The 14,963-nt window shown below is 34.7% G+C and overlaps 1 long non-coding RNA gene across 2 annotated transcripts; it reads right to left on the bottom strand.

The window, feature by feature from the left end:
- Positions 1-259: 259 nt before the first annotated feature.
- Positions 260-14,617, bottom strand: LOC134159069 (uncharacterized). 2 transcript variants are annotated; one of them, XR_009963029.1, is made up of 3 exons: positions 13,997-14,617; positions 2,931-3,778; positions 260-515 (listed from the first exon to the last, which is right to left on the bottom strand). It is a non-coding gene; the product is annotated as an uncharacterized LOC134159069 (long non-coding RNA). The 2 variants fall into 2 exon arrangements; XR_009963030.1 differs by lacking the exon at positions 260-515 and adding an exon at positions 904-1,752.
- Between the last annotated feature and the right edge of the window lie 346 nt (positions 14,618-14,963).

The following is a 14,963-nucleotide window of genomic DNA, read 5'->3' as shown; positions in this document are numbered from 1 at the left end:
GTTCAGCACAATAAAACACGCACTGTACAATATTATGTTATCTGCCTGAGCCATATCTAAAAGAAATTGAAACCCATGGCCATCTTCTCATTGGTCTCCATATTTCTTGGAGCATGTCTTTTATATATTTCCAGTGTGTCCTTTGTTTTTATACTATAGATCCATTTTTTTCCTTCCTTGCTGAGCCTAGTGAAATTTGTGGTTTTATCATCACCCACTTGTTCAGGGCCAAAGTGCAGTAGGCACTTACTGAACAGAAAGAGACCCGTTGACTTGAATAGCACAGGGCCTCTAAAAACTTCCAGTTTGCAACACGTTTGTGGCAAAACATGGCCTCATTGATGTGCCAGGAAGAATGTAAGGCAGAAGTCAGCAGCAGGGAGGCAACACAAACCAGAAGTATCACCCAGTCATGTACGGGTATGTAGTAGCCACAACCTTCTGCTCTTCTGAGCTGAGAAGATAGGTAGACCAGACTTTCTGGAAGAGATAATAACTGCAAATTTGTTAAAATTCTGTGATAACCAGGAGGGGTAGTTAAGACCTGTGATGTGTTATACAGATTTAGCTGTAAAATAGTATGATTAATCTAAATTAACCTAACCTAATAAACTACTTGCTTTTCCAGCAGTGAAGTCTGAGTGGGTTAGAAAAGAAGAAAACTGTTTCACACTTCTTATAAACTGTACAATGGCTGCTCTTTTTATTTAGAAAATAGAAATTTACATACAAGTGGAAAGTGTTTCTCATCCCTTGGGAGAATAATTTTCATTAAAATACACTGAGTTTCCATTGAAAATTCAAAACTTCGTCTAGCAAGCATGAAATGCGTTTCTTTTTCCATGAAAGGACATTTAAGTATATTAAATTTTATTATAAGAGTTGCTTTTCTTGAACAAACATTTGTACAAAACAATCAATGTTTACAATAAAATCATTCATGTTGGCTGAATTTAGCATTTTTTAATATATGAATTAGGCTTGAAGTTTCATTTGTCATTTATTTTGAACTAGATTAAAACACATACCACTTTTACCCTTGGGATTAGGATACAATACTGTATCAGGATACTGTAACAAAATCATTGAAATATATTTGTGGTCAGAATTACTCAGAAAATTTCTCCCATGGAATATTTCAAAAAGGAAGTAAAATGTAAGAAATGGAAATATTTTCATTTGGAAATCCTGTCATAATATCTGACAAGAGCTGTGTTCCAAGTCTCCTTCACCAGGAATGCAGGGTTGCATGATCAAGATATTATACATCAAATAACAGCCTTACTTAGTTAATCTGACTAAAGAAAATCCCCAGAAGTTGTAATGTATCTGGGCAATCCAGCTACCCATTTCTTACTACAGAGACAGGAAAGATGACCTACTGCTCTTCTAATTTCCACAATAAAAGCACCAGAGTGGCAGCATGCCAGCTTTCTGGCATGTGGTTCAAGCACTGGTTTTAATAGAAAAAACAGATCTCTTCCATGAATAAAGAAATGGCTTTAGGTCACAAACTCAACTGGCCACTGAAAACAAAAACGAATAGTAAAACATCTCACACTCCTCTGACCCAAGACACTCTTCATAGTGAGAGCAGCAGTCCCATCCTCTAAAATAGGTTGCATATACTGCACCCAAAAGCACATATTTGTCTCCATGGACTCCCAAATATGTTGGGGTAGCTCATTCAGATATAGCTCTCCAATACTAGGTGGGATCAATGTCAGCTCTGATCTTCAGCCACACACTGTTCTAGTGAAAGAAAAGAAAAGAAAAGGGAAGAGAAGAGAAGAGAAGAGAAGAGAAGAGAAGAGAAGAGAAGAGAAGAGAAGAGAAGAGAAGAGAAGAAGAAAAGAAAAAGAAAAGAAGAGAAAAGAGAAAAGAAAAAGAAGAGAAAAGAAAAAGAAGAGAAAAGAAAAGAAAAGAAAAGAAAAGAAAAGAAAAGAAAAGAAAAGAAAAGAAAAGAAAAGAAAAGAAAAGAAAAGAAAAGAAAAGAAAAGAAAAGAAAAGAAAAGAAAAGAAAAGAAAAGAAAAGAAAAGAAAAAAGAAAAGAAAAGAAAGCAAGCCTTCCCTTTGGCTAGGAAGTTGCTTTTTCTCTCTCTTTCGTCCATACCTCCATGCTATTTCACAGAGTGATTGCTGGATCTCATTTAGGAGACTTTCACACCATTTTCTGAAGAGTGATGAAACGGAAATTTTCTGTCCTCTGTACTTCCATGCAACTCCCACTGAATTTCAGCCATCAAAGCTAAACTTAAGTTTTTTTAAGGAAAACAACAACAATTTTGCTCTGAATAGGGTTTTTGATGCGATTTCCACTTTCAGCCCAGTGAAGTAAATAACAAAATTATGTATGTACTTTTTCATGTATTCCTGCAATTCTAATTAATTTAACTGAAATCATATGTGAAATTTCAAGAAATTTCAGCCTGTGGTCTGTATTCACATCTCAAATAAAACACTTAAAATTTATATTGACTTCTTTGAAGTCAATGAAATCAATTCAGTGTAAATGACAACAAAGTCTACTTTATGACCGTAAAATTCTCCTAGTAGAAGGACTCCATCTGTAATTGTTCTTTAAGTCACATTACAGTGTAGGCATAAAAATTTCTTGCAGAAACCCACTTTTGAACTTTGTGTTTTCTTTAAATTGCAACCTTAGTGAAAGATTTTTTTCATATTTTCCCATCATAACATGCATAAAAGAGATGAATGAATCAAATTTCACAAGTGTAAGTCAGCAATTATATTTTAAAAACTTTCAATATCACGAATCAGCTATTCGTACATCTATACAATTAAAAAATAATAGAAAATGGCAGCAAAGATCTGGAGAGATCATCTAGTTCATCCTTTACCCCAAAGGTAAAGGGGTCAGCACTTGAGAGATTAACTAGGATACACAATATAGCTTTGTTTTTACCCACTACAATATGAAGTACTCAGAATATCCCATCTGCAATATTTTCGGAAGTCCAGTCCGGGAGCCCAGATATATAAAGGCAAATGAAATAAGAGTTACCTAAATGTTTGTATGCTCAACTTCAGCTGGAAATTATTTATATTTGCACATAAGGCCTCACCTAATATCCACTAAAATCGATATGGATCACTTTACCATTAACTTTCATGGGCTTTAGAGGAATCCCTTATCCAACCCCTTACGTGGAATATTTATTTGCAAAATTGTAAACGTACAATGTTTCCTACAAACATGACTACACAAAACCCATTCACTTAAAAGTTTGATCCATAAATGGGCACAAATCAGCATAAATGTTTGAAGAAAATTTCTTCACCTAAATTGAAGCATCATTCTGAAGATCAGAACATATTAATTATATTCTATATATTACACTATAGAATATAAGGATGTTTTCCCCCTCTTCTTGCATACTTTTGTTGCATATAACTTCATACACCTGAATAACTATCAGGTTCTTCATGCGGTTCTAATAACAGCTCCTAACAAGGCTACAAGGACAACTCACATGAAAAATTTAGATCTCTACAGAGAACCTTTAAAAAACACTAAAGCTTTTTTTACTTGTTTCTTGAACAACAGCCTTTTACCATTCTGAGTATTTGCTACACAATGGAGATGTTAATAGTCACCCTCAGACTGTACTTTACCTTTTACTGTAAACCTCTTAGGCAGTGCATTTACATTTCATGTCCTTCCACAGTGCAGTTCACTTGGAGACAAAAGCAAGAGGAATTTGTTTCAGTTGAGCTATTCCTTGTTAACAGACACTTTCCAGCTCACTTGCAGAAGCTGCCAAAAGGGAAATCAAGGATTAAGATTAGCTCTTTTTTTTCCCCTAAGATTTGAAAGACCAGGAAGGTCATGGGGACTTTTTAAATTTATCTGTCATTGATTAAAGTGTCACTAAAGTATTTCGCAATTGATGGACTGTCAACAGTAGGACAGTCCTACACCTCAAATCCTCTAACTGTACAGTCTTTGAAGATGCCACCATTAGATCTTAAATTTCTCCTATTGGAAACTGCTTCCAAGGTTTACACTTTTCTAACCACTGCTATTGAATTTGTGTTGCTACAAGAAATAAAGACTAATTAAGTTAGTTAATTATGTTAGACTGGGCATTCTAGACACAGTACTTAAACTTTCAATTGTTTACATGCTGCTCAAATCAATTGTTATTATAGATGCGTATGACCAGGAAATGTTTTATCCAAATATTTTAAAATATAGTGCTAAAAATAACAATGGCTTTTTTTTTCTATGTTTTTGTACTCTCATATGTATCATAATGACTAAATTAAATATTACATAAAGACTTTAAAGATGATTATCACCTTGCAATACAGGTGCAAAATTGCTTTTAAGCAAAGGTGGACCTAGTCACGGATTCAAATCCTCACTATTAAGGAACCTATTGCATCAAGAACTTGTGATGAACTTTTTGGCTACCTCTTTACATTGCTGAAATGCTGTAAAGCATATAATAATTTTTTAATGCATCTTTCTACTCTATTTGCAGCCCCTGCGCAAAATCTCATCACAGAGGAACTGCTGATATTCATGGAGCCCAAAGATTCAATTATTTTTCTTGTTTTAAAATGGAGAAGTGAAGTAAATGTTCTCTCCAGCATAGACTTTGGCACTAGGTAAGCACAAAGTATCAACTCCTAGTGTGGTACTACGGCTGTTTTCACATTATATTCTCCAAATCTCAGAGTGTCCTGTTTCCAGGCCTTTTAGATTGCAAAGGGTGGTTCCTTGGCTAAAAGCTGTACCAAGGTTATAACTTAGAAAAGCACTTTAGTATTTACCAGGTTAAAACATACTACATATTACTTGAATTTACATTAAAATTTTCAAGATTATTAAGCAACAACAGGAGCAGAACTAGAAGATTAGTTAAAGGTGAAGGACAGAACCCTCTTGTGCCTCTCTCGTGTTTTGTAGGGGAGAATGTAATAACTATTCATTCTGTCCAGTATATGATTACCAAATTCTTTTTTATAGAGTGAACTATTATGAACTAATTTTGGATACATCTGTGAATATGTAGATTTTTAAAATATATATATACAAATTTTACGTAATATGATGGTGACAGTACTTGAAAAAAATAATAATGTATTCTTTGAAAAATATTGCAAGCAATTAATAGAGTATGTTTTCATAAGTTCTTCCAAGGTCTGGGACCAGATCATATAAGAAAGATTTCAGCAGTGGAAAATATTATCATTTGGCATATTTTATTTATCTTCCAAACTGGGATGTTGTTTTTTGTCTCTGGCAGAGGTTTGTACTGAGCACTACTGTCAACATTCCCACTAAGAAGAATACTACCAAAACAGATTTGGATTGTCTAAGACCTACACAGGGGACAAAGCTGCCTATGGGGGTCTTTACCTTAATACTGGCATTGGGCCTAAGCCTTGATTTAAGTTCCCAGGCAACAGATCTATTAAAGCTATATTACTAGGTTCACACTGCCCCTGAAAGCTTTATTAAATGATTATTTCACAGCATGGAGGGAAATCCATTGAAAATTAATATCCAGCCTCAGCCAGTCATGGCTCAAAGCTGAGACATGCTCTTTGTGTCAAAAAAAGTAGAATTTGCCAAATAAGAAAGTTCAAGTGAAATTCCTCTCATTAACTTTACTTTCCTAATTTGACTTCTCAGGCTATAATCAAGGAGGAGAAATGGACATTTCTAGAGTTGATGTAATCTTTCCTCTGTCTTAGGAGGCCAGTCTTGGGTAGGATACATTGCCATCTGGAAGTGTCCCACTGCTTCTGAAGACCACAGAAGTGTCCCTTCTGCCTTACCAGAGTGGCTGAAGTTAAAAAATATGAACCCCAGCTTGTGTGAAAAGAATAAGATTTTATGGATCCATCGGACCCATGGGATTCTGGCAGAAACGAAAAAACATCTTAAAAATATACAGGATTTAGTCTGTTAGTTTATCCTTTCTGTAGAAAACAATTTGAGACAGCTAATACCAAGTAAAATCATGCCCACACATATTTCTTCAAAAGAACTGTCCAGAAACAGTTAATTAGCTTCTACAGTGTTGCCACAGTCAGAATGTACATATTTTCTTGTATAAAAACACAATTACATGTTTTATGAAGGTGATTTTTTTAATCAACAGTTAAGACCTCTAAATAATTTAAAGATACAATTTAAAAGTTTGTCATTTTACATTATTACACTGTTAAGAAATGTAATAATTTGGATCACACAGTCCTAAAGTTATGAACAATTAAGTAAATGGGTAAGTTCTCATGCTGACTGCAATTAATTCGGAAGGTGAGGGATAAGAGCCCAGGCAGGCAGCTCCTATTCCTGTGAGCACCAGGTGGCAGTCCGGCTTTGACTGACAGGTCTTTATTTCCTCCTGCACTCCCCAGACCAAAAGCTTTTCTTGTCACAGTACTTGTCTCACTAGCCCCGTTCTGAAAGTCTTCTACACTTTTCTATCTGCTAAATAAATATATTCATCCTGGGGATTGATACTTTTTGCAGAGAATAAGATTAGTGTTTTTCATAAACACACTTAACACCTCAGTGACGCTAAAATGCCACAGAATTTCCCTCACACAAATCATGGTTTTACAAACTAAGCTCTGAATTTTGCTGGTAGACCAGACCGTACTAGCATGACCCAAAAGTTTAAACAACCTACAAAAGCATGTACAGGAAATATGAGGCATATAAATCTTTTATTTACTAGGTCACGATGTTTTTCACAGCACACATAACAAAGATTGGTCAAAAACTCTGCTACTCAAAATAAAAACCAAAAACAAAAATAACCCACAAACACCTAAAATCTTCACAGCTCCAAATTAACACTTAAAAAAATACTGCATAAGAGATAAGCATACGTTACAACACAGTACACATACATGTAAGTCAGGTTGAACTAGTGATGGTCAAAAAAGTCATGTTTTGTCTATGTAAGCTATTGCACCTTACGATCTGACAAGTTGAACTGATTTTATATACCTTTTTTTTGCTAACCTCTAGAAAAAAATATATTTTCTTACCTATTAAAAAAAACTTATATTACGATGTACACCAAATTTCTCAAACATTATGGGTACTACCCTACTTTGTTACTCATTATTGCATCTTTTTGGTTAGTCTGGTGATCCATTTAATGATTGAATTTTGTTAGCAATGCAGGTGAAAACAACAAAAAAAATTGAAGGAACAGTAAAAATCTTATAACCTCCCACATAGCGAAAAACATCTTAATATCAGAAAAACAAGTTTTATTAACAAATAGAAATGTTTCACTGGAAATTTACTGCTAAATTCTATCTATATAAACATGCAAGTCATTCTTACCCATACGAGCTTTTCTGATAAACCAAGAAGTTACTCTTCACCTTACAAAACTGTGTTCACATGTGCAGGTAGCTCAAGTTTCTAAAAAGGCCCAATAGTAATAATATTGTAAGTAATTTATTTTTCATTTGTCCATTTGGTAATCTGTTATTTGAACCACACTGTAATCCCTGTCCTCATCTTTATGGAACCACTGAGGGAATTTCTTGCATCTTCTTCAGAGCATACCTGAACTATTTCTGAAGCTGAGAAGACTGCATTTTAATAAGAAATTTTGTTACCAAACATTGCTGAAAACAAAAAAATACATGAATTTATACCCTGTGACAGTATACATGAAAGTGAAGCTACTGAAACTTGTGTGGTGGTTTGGTTGCTGGTTTTGGGGGTTTTCTTTTGTCAAAACGGTTTAACTGGTTTGGAGAGGTGTGACCATGTTTGTTGAATTATTAATTCTGTTACATTTTCAAAGGTTAAATTCAATAAGCAGCTATTATTCTAACAACTATTCACCAACAAACAACTCAAGCACTATTCAAATTGCAAAAAAGCAGAAAGCCTGTGGTTCTAATCTTGACCAGAGTACGGAAGTAGTTTACTACTCTTCTATCATACATACATTCATTTGGTTGCAGTGGATATATCATGAATATATCAAGAATTTTAACCTATGTTACTCATACACTTTTTCTAAATTCTTCTCCCCATAATTCTAAGTTCTGTGAAATGTCATAATTCTTGTGAGATTCTGCCCATAGTGAGAATACAGAATACATTTATAAAAATTACATATAATTCATCTCACAAAGAAACAAATTGTTTCTTCCAGAGTGCTCTCATGTGATTATATTTACTTTAGGGAGGTTTAAAAATTATAGACTGAGGACAACTTTAGTATGTTTTATTCTCTCTTTAAAATTCACCTGTGGAAATTTCAATGCGCACAGACTATTTTCTTTTTTTTTTTTTTTTAATGCTGTTGTGATAGCATGAAAGAGCTTTATAGCCTTAAGTGAGTCTACAAGGGAAAGCCTGTGATGCAGACTGTGTAAGACAACTGCTACTGTGGTATATAAATGCTGGTGGAGGACTCAAAGACAGAGGCCTCTAATGAAGGGGCAGGAACAAAGTCCATAAGGGATTTCAGCTATAATTATTTCTCAGGGAAGTGGGGACAATCTTTAAAGATCATATCTGCTCTTAAACACTTACAAAATAGCATATGATCAATAGTAATAGATTTAATACTAACTAGTTTTTGGTTGTAGCTGAGGTGGGACAAAGATCATACCTATGGCCCAATGACCACTGCTTAGCTGAGAGGCAATACATTGCTACTGTGACTCCAAAACTTTCAGTTTCTGTGTCCACACTCTAATTTAGCAGAGCACAATGTTGAGGTAAAGATTTTTTTCTCACATTTTGGTTTGAAAGTTGCACCTTAAAGACACAGCACAAAATTTCACCTTAGTTATCAGTAAATTGTTTAAAGCAGAGATCTTCAACCACTTTCAACTTCCTTCACATATTTTATAGGAATCACTCCATTAGACAGCATTTTTTAAATTATACATACATAATCTACCAACACTTTCATTTTTAGAAGTGTTCAGGACAGGCATACTCCTAGTGTGCTGCAAAAAACGTGATGAAGGCATAGTTCCAGTATCACTAGCTGTGCCCTATGAGAACACAGACTCTGTAGGTTTTACTTTCCCTGTTTGGAGATAAATACAAAAGGATCTTTACTGATGTTGTGAAACACCTGTCTACACACATTTAAGTGTCATGTTTCACCTATATATTTTCAGTGATTTACAGCTTTCACTAGAGTAATTACAGTTTATCATCTTAAAAGTATAAATCTCTGAGAAGTAGGTAACATGAAAAAAATCCTTTATTTGGTATACTTGTATTCAAACATTATTTTATAAAGTTCAAGAAAATTAAAGAGAGGAGATATCTGCACAAAGAAAAGAAATTAAAGCCCGATATTTCTAGAAAAAGGTCACCAGTGATGACCAAAAGAACAGGAATTTGGCAAACTTTACACTAGCTAACATCAATGAGCCACAGGTAAAATAGAGTAGTCCTGCATGTCTCAGAAGTCTCTTTTTTTACCCCTACCCTGGAATGTAACCATGTCTGAGTAATAATAGCACAGTTTTATTCCACAGAGCCAGTCTTTTTGAGCATTCTGAGCAGGATCTGCTGACTTCAGTAAGGAGAAAATAAAAAGTTTTAATGCTTTTTATTGCATCTAGACCTGCAAAATGAGCACAGCTAAGATGGAGTCTGTTCCTCCTTGTTCATCTTCAATAGAATTCTTTAAAATGCCAATGACAAAAAAAAAAAAAAATGCCTAGCTGTCATAGGTCATTAAATGCAGAAGTTCCAAGGCATGAACTGTGCTAAAGGATAGCTGCACCTGCATATAGGCTTGCAGGGCAGGTGCCTCATAAATGACTTGGAAGCAATACTTTTCTGAATTGAACATTGTAGAGGACACACATCATGCACTAAAAACCAGCTTACATTCCCAAAGTCACTGAAATGACCAGCCTTTTCCAGCCAAAATCCCAGTGGCTCTGAAGCAGCTGAGGCAACCTCATAATCAAGTGTCCTGTGCACAACTCTAAAGCAGGCTCTGGTGCCCAGGCTGCCCCACACCGTCCCATGTCCTTATCATCCACAATGCTGAACACAGACTCTCCTTATTATCGAAGATGGAGAACTGATGGCAGAATGCTTTTTACAAAGGTCTATTGACACGGGAACTGCCTTTTGCCATTGATCTGCCACAGCGTTGACTTCCTAGTCTTTGGTATGTAACAAAGCCTGTTTTCCTCTTGAGTCATCTTCAGTACAACTCAGAGCTTCAGTTAAAGAGATGTATATTTTTTATGGACTATATTCTATTATATTTACCTTCAAGTTTTTATCCATGTTACAAATTGAGATAATGCCTGTTAATATAGCTATGGAGCAAGAAATTCATGGAATGGGCATTTATTGAGACATTTTCATCAATCAAAAATAAATGTTTTTTAAACCCCACATGCAACACTCAATTTGCTATTACATGAACTATTGCTTGTCATTTTAAAAATTAGCTTTAATTGATTTTCGGATTTCAAGCTTCATTACAAAGACCTGTTTTTATTTTATTGCAATGGTTTCAATGTTATTGTTTCATTTTATGCTAGTCTGTTGAGATCTCTTTATGTGAGGTATTTTCTTCTTAGCCATATTTTATTGAAATGTCAACTAGTACTAGGAATCTTTCTATGTTTTTTTGAAACTTAGAAATAGCTTGGCTCTTACATGATACTTTAATAACGTTGCCAATCCTCTGATAAGTTGTTCACATCAGATATTTAGCCCCAATACCTAATGCCTCAGAATCTACATTGATTCTCTTCACATTCCGCCTCTGCATTCCAAGATTTATGAATATTAAGTTGTGCTTGCCCCAAAGCAAAAGTATACTCACTAAGATATTTGCTGAGATCAGGAGTCTCTCTGCCCCATTTTTAAAACAAAGGCATTAATAAGGAAGCACTATAAAATGTATGACACTGAAAAACTAAGGAAAATTCAGTATTTTTAATAAAGTGAGAAAAAAAAAAACCTCTAGTTTGAAACCCCTTATCTGAGTTATCCCAAATAATGTAAAAAAGTAACAATTTATGGCACTTGTATGGGAATTATGACTGCTAAGTGTGAATAAACCCCGATTTCTATATATATGACCATTATTTTAAAACCAGTGGTCACCTATGTTGGAAAGACATTGTTCTCTATAATTTTAACCCTTAAAAATAAGTGGTTAAATACTACCTACAGCATCTATGAAAGTCAGTTAGAGCCACTGAAAATGGTTGCATCATTACCCAGGACACACAGAATTATGTTGTGTACCAAGCACAATGCATAGACCTAGGTATAGTGTACACATATGCATCTTTTAGTGCTGAAACAGCTTTCACAAGGACTGAGCTTTATAATTTTAAATGCATACATAAACATGCCTATTTTTAAAATTCCTGAAATAACTTTCCTGTTATTTTTCTAATAATTTAATTTCTTAAATTCTATTCCAAATGCTCTCATCTTTCTTTGTGATTTTGTCCATTTTTATGCTTGCATGAAATTAGGGAATTTATTCAAAACAAGCTGAAACTGGTGTAAATGAGAAGGAAAAAAAAATCCCAGAGGAAATGTGAATGAGGTTTACAGGTTTACCAACAGGTGGGATAAAAGTGCTGAAGCAAAAACATCCCATTGAGATAAGTGCGGAAGCAAACTAATACTAGTAATTTATGTAGGCATATATTAAGAAACTCAAGGCTCAGTTTCTAAAATGTGACTACATGATATTACTTCTGCCTGTTTGCAGTTACATTGCTTTCAGTTGTATATATTAAACAGTTCCCCAGATGCTCTTTAGAAAATACTAAATTGGTTAATTTTAAGAGCAACCACACACGGTTAAGATAATTCAAGAGATACAACTGAATAACGTAATTCATCGTTCTTTTTTACAAATCTTTATATTAAGCTAAAAATAGACCTCTACTGTGTTTATTACAGTAAATATTCTTACTGAAATCAATAGCATATAAGCTATTCTCAGCAGGTGCTGTATAGCCATTATCAAAATATCTTACTGCAATTACTTTTCAGCACTATCTTCCCACTGTTATTCTATGTATTACAATATATCTGACAAAAAAATAAGGTTTTGGTATCTCTCAGTATAGCTTCTATTGGATTATGAATTAAGATAGGTATACATTGGATTATAAATTAAGAAACATGAAAGTCAAGGCACCTATTGGATATAGAAAACTCTCTTCCCCACCAGCATCAGGGCTGACACTTGAGACACTTCAGAGTAACACTCTCATTCGCCACACCAGCAGAAATAAGAAATTCCCTGGCTTCAAGAAGAAGACTAGAGAAATTTATTCTTCTCTTTACTGGCAATTGCTATGTAGGACATTATATGGATTCCCGGATAGCATTAGTGGCTCTGTTTTCTGCATGCCTCGGGCCACAGGGCTGTGATTACTTTTAATCAGTTTCAAGACTCCCCACCCTTAGCTGTGCTTTGGTTATCTTCAGACTGGATCAGTACATTGTAGCCTCCCTACCGTAACACTTGCAAGTTTCCCCAAGGCTTTCAGGCTATGCAGAATGCAGCCAAAATGAAAGTTTAGGTCTCTTTCCTCTCCTTCCTCTCCTTACAGGAACTCTGCTGACTGTTCCCCATTTCCCATCAGTAGCCCCAAGTATAACACAGCAACCAGAAATTCTGCCCTTTCTTTTGCAAGGCAATATCATAAAACAAAATAAAGGAAAATAAAGGAAAATATAAAATAAAATAAATAAAATAAAATAAAATAAAATAAAATAAAATAAAATAAAATAATAAAATAATAACTAAATAAAATATTTTCTTGGAAGCTTGCACTGTTGTTTCTTATTTATATAATTTATAAATTCCTTCTGAATACTCATGGAAATACATGTAAATTCACTTTACTCATATTCCTGATAAAGAGCAAGTCTCAAAATCATCAGACTGTGTGATCAGAAATAAACTTTATCAGTCTTCAATCCCCAAAAGTCAGTTTAACAGGTTCAATGAGGAGACAATCCTTGGTATTTGCCCATAAAAACAGTGAAACAGATTCTGCCACTCACGCTTGTTCCTCAGTTTTTAGTTTTCTTCATTTCAGCAAAGCTGAAAAAAAAAGTTTAATTCACCTCTGTCAATATAACAAGCACACATTCATTTTCAAAAGATCTATAAATCCTTGCACAGAGATGCTGAAACTTAACACAAGTCCTTAAAGAGAGTGTACACTGTTGACAACAGTAAAATAATTTTCACTGTTGTATGCTAACTATCAGCAGTGTAACAAATACCAAATTTTCTATCATTGCGGTAAAATCCTGTCAGTGGAGGGGCTAGGGAGCAACTGGGAAGATGTAGTGACAGTACCCTATACAATTATTATTCTTCAGAAAAAAAAAGAGAAAGAGGAAATATATTTATAAAAATCCCTGGTGAATAATATATTAATTATCAGAAAGGGCTCAGCCAAACACTCAGGCAATTTATAAGCACATCAGACAAAATATGCCAGCTATTAAAAAAAAACAAGGCAGATGAGATTAGGCTTGTGCAGGTTGTCTCACTGACATGCAGCATTCTAGACAACTAAGTGAACATGCTACTAGACAAGCAAGTGAACATATTACACAAGGAACTACGCAAACTAAAAAACAATCAAAGACTGCCTCAATATCATAATATCATAATATAAACTTGTAATGGGAAGGTGGACAGGATGATAAAAAGCAGCAGATCTCTTTGAAATGTAAGTCAAGAGAAAAAAAAAGTGAAAAGATCATAACATTTTCAGATGAGAATTTAAGATTATGGCACCTTCCGCAAGAACAACATAGGAAGTGAAACCAAAACATGCAGCTGTTAATACAACAAGATTAGCATAATTTTTACAAGCTATAACTCCACTATTAGAGAACTCAGGTAATGCAAGAAGGGAAGATATCCAAGGACAGATGGATGGAAGAGCTAGTTAAATGAAGAACAATGCTGCTAAATAAAGTTGAGTGGCTTTCTACCTTCAGTAAAGAAACTGTAGTCTCCTATAAAATAACAGGACTGTTCTCCTCTGATTCCCATCAGCATTCCAAAACAAGAAGCTGCAAAAACTATTTCTCTTTCAGTAGTTTTGTGATGAGCAGCCGTAAACTCAGGTTTAACTGAGAGTTTTGCAATTGAAGTACCACTAGCTATCTAAAAGCTGCCCCTTGCAGCATTGGCTCTGGGAACCCTAATGCAAGATTAAGACTCCAGCTGCAGGAAACCATGTGTTTTTATTTAATGTTGACTATGAAGCTTCTCTTTACTCATTGTTGAAATGCAGGCTGCAGGAAGAACAGGGTTTTTTTGTTCAACTGGAAAAGTACCCAAGTTCCACTTAACTCCTGCTGGCAAGACTGGCTGACTGGCTATGCTGTGCTGAAAAGAGCAAGGACACAAGTGGTATCCAATTGAACAACAGACTGCCATAAACAGCCATGAAAACAACAAGCCAAAACACTTCACAGTGTGATAAAGGGGATTGAGAAATAAATACGTAAAGACATATTAGAGAAAGAGATATAGCTGTGTTACATCGGAAAAAGCAAATCCAAAATCACTGTTAAACCATCTGTGGGAAAGGTACTTTTCATGTGCTGTGAAAAGATGAATGTGGCTGCCTCACACATGTTGCACTTTCTCTGGTTTCAAAATAGTACAAATATTCCTGTTAAAGTCACCTGTAAAATCAAATGGATTCTTATTTTGGCTACCTCTTACAGTACTTTTGTAAGATACAAGAAAACCCAGATAGCAGGTTAAGATTTCATCTCTTCCATCAGCTGATTTGGTCTTAGCAAGTTAACGCAGTTTAATATATAAATACAACATTATGGAATCATAGAATCATAGAATAGTTAGGGTTGGAAAGGACCTTAAGATCATCTAGCAAAACAAAGTTGCAGGTTCAGTATTAGGTTGTACTAATTTTGTGGAAAGAAACAA

The sequence above is a fragment of the Pezoporus occidentalis genome, unplaced genomic scaffold, assembly GCF_034315485.1.
Source record: "Pezoporus occidentalis ecotype Australia unplaced genomic scaffold, CSIRO_AGI_Poc_V1 ctg14, whole genome shotgun sequence".
Lineage (NCBI taxonomy): Eukaryota > Metazoa > Chordata > Aves > Psittaciformes > Psittacidae > Pezoporus > Pezoporus occidentalis.
Note: the sequence above shows the minus strand (reverse complement) of the source record. Positions and strands in the feature narration are given on the sequence as shown.